The sequence below is a fragment of the Galeopterus variegatus genome, unplaced genomic scaffold (assembly GCF_000696425.1).
Source record: "Galeopterus variegatus unplaced genomic scaffold, G_variegatus-3.0.2 Scaffold1401, whole genome shotgun sequence".
Classification (NCBI taxonomy): Eukaryota; Metazoa; Chordata; class Mammalia; order Dermoptera; family Cynocephalidae; genus Galeopterus; species Galeopterus variegatus.
The window spans coordinates 26685-29111 of record NW_007727512.1 but is presented as its reverse complement, the minus strand read 5'-3'; the positions used below and the strand labels follow the sequence as shown (position 1 = coordinate 29111).

General features: G+C 46.1%; 1 protein-coding gene across 3 annotated transcripts in view; it reads left to right on the top strand.

Moving 5' to 3' along the window:
• The first annotated feature begins 877 nt into the window (after positions 1-877).
• Positions 878-2427, top strand: part of APTX (aprataxin) — a 21436-nt gene continuing 19886 nt past the window's right edge. For 2 of the 3 annotated variants that reach the window (XM_008576778.1, XM_008576777.1), the window contains exon 1: positions 881-1091. The gene's annotated coding sequence lies outside the window, so the exon portion shown is untranslated. Of the gene's footprint in view, positions 1092-2427 lie in introns of all 3 variants that reach the window. The other variant, XM_008576775.1, reaches the window with a different exon arrangement.

The following is a 2427-nucleotide window of genomic DNA, read 5'->3' as shown; positions in this document are numbered from 1 at the left end:
CAGTGTTGCACCCGAACCTCGCTCAGCCAGTGAGCAGGAACCGGTCTGTATGTGGGATCCGAACCCTTGGCGGGAGCGCCTCCACGCTCCCAACTGGCGCACTGTAGCAGTGCGCCACCGGGCCGGCCCAAGGCAAGTGGGAATCTGGAAACACTGGGGGTAAGGGGAATTCTGGCTAAACTGACCTAACAGGACTCTTGTTGAAGACAGGCCACAGATGGTCAGACATGACCTGGGAGATGGTGGAGGATGAAGAACCTGATCAGGTACCAAGGATGATCAAATATTGAGGATGGAGGTGTTTTTGCTAAACTGACTTAGCAGGATTCTTTGCTAAAACTGCGCTTTACAAGGAAGTCTACAGATGGGCCTAGCAGAAAATTCATACGCCTGTCTAAAGTTTGGCCAAGCAAAGAATCTTGGTCAGTTTCTATTACATTTGAGAAAAATTATAAACTATGCCTTCACCCATGAGATAGGAATTCTTTCATCTGTCAAAATGCCTTTGAATAATTGCAATACATGACTCTTAGGGAACATCCTGGAATTGCTTATAAAAACCACTATATGCATCTCATCCCTGCATCCTGCTTTTCTTCTCCTGAATTGCCTTTCAGACAGTCCACTTAATGAAGATAGCATTAAAAAAATCTTTGCAGGTTTCCCTCGCCTCTGGCCCCTCCAGTCTTTTCTCCTCTAAAAGGGGAGAAAGCAAATTGCAGTTTCAAAAGGAGGCAGCAATGCTACAGCGGATACCTCTGCAGCGGGAAAGGTGGCCTTAAAGATAGTAGGCTTCCCCTTAGGAAAGGAGTGTCAAGAGGCTGCACGGCCGCCTAGAAACGGCCATAGCGGGGATTGCTGCCCGGTGTTTCCCAGTTTGGACACTGAGAGGCAGCGACAGGCGAGAGGCCCCTAGGTAGAGAGATGCTGAAAGAGCTCCTCCCCGGCCGAGACATTTTCAGCCAATCCTCGGAGTGGTACTGGTGACGTCTCTGGGAGCTCTCCGCCGGTCTCTGACGTCACCACTCAGCGCCGGAAGCGAGGAGGCGCCGATGAAGCAACGTGGACGTGTCGGTGTCTGTTACGTCGAGGTAAGGCGGTTGTTGGTCTGTCTCCCGTGCTGGCGGGGTCGAAAGCCGCGGATGTGGGCATTAGGCCGTTGCTGCTGTTGCGTTTGAGTGATGTGCCTTGAATGACACGCTCACGGCTTCTTTCTCGGCTCCATCTTTCGCGTGGGCCGTGTTTCAGCGGGTGCTCACGTTAGTCTCAGGCTCACTTCGCCCCCCACACCGGTACCTAGTTTGGTTGCAACACAAGTAGAAAGAAGATTAGAGAGTGGGCACTGGCCAATCCAAGGAGGCGGCTCAGCTTGTCGGGAAGGACAGCGTTTCCTCCAGAGACGCTCCTTGAAAGGAACTTGAGGGCCCTTCACAGCGTCCTCAACAGAACCTATACGAATGCCAGAAGAAGCAGGCCTTTTCCATTAAGACCAATGATAGCGGTTCGGCAAAGCAGGCATATAATTTCCATTTGGAATTAATGTGATCCAGGTTTGGATCCTTTTGGGAATTTGACTTAAATTGGAAATCGTGTAGAACACTTGAGGGAGTATTGTTCATGTGGGAAGGCAGATTTGTGCCCTTTCACCTTAGTGGCACAGTCATTGCTTTAGAACTATCTTTTTACATGTACTCAGCTCCTACGTTCGTCCTACTTTCACTATTAACAAGAGATAATAGTGTTGAATGCTTGCTTTTTGTCAGACACTGAGCTATACATTTTCATTTAACCCTTGTGACAACCCTGTTGTGCGGGGCAATGATTAATATCGTTTTACAGTTGAGGAAATAAAGGCTTAGGTTAAATAACTTGCCTCAGGTCACACAGTGAGTAGGTGGTGGAACCAAGATTTTAACTCAAGTCTTCCAAACTCAGAGGCCTTGACGTTTACCACTATTTTATATTGATTTTCTTCAACTGTTCATTAAGCTCTGAAACATCTCACTCTTTGTTACCTATTATTTTATGGAGAAAATTAAGATAATCAGATGTGCTTTCTCTCAAATCTCTGCCTCTGCTTTCCCTTCTTATAAAGTCTAGATTTACACTTATCTTTTCCTTTAGTCTCAGAGGATGAGTTGTCTCTCTGATCAAAACAAATCCCTTTACCTTTGCTTCTAACCTTTCTTTGATGCTTTCATTTATGAGACCTTGTTTTTATTAGTCATTTCTTCCTCTTTCTGTGTTCCAGTTATGTATAAGCAAGGTCAGATTTCTGAGATTTTCTCTGACACTGACACTTCCTCCTGACCAAAGAAAGGAAAAAATGTCTTTGGTGATCCATCTTCCTTTAGCTGTCATCCAGTAACTTTCTTCCCCTTCTTGTCCAAGCTGGTTTTTTTTTTTTTTTTTTTTTTTTTAAAGATA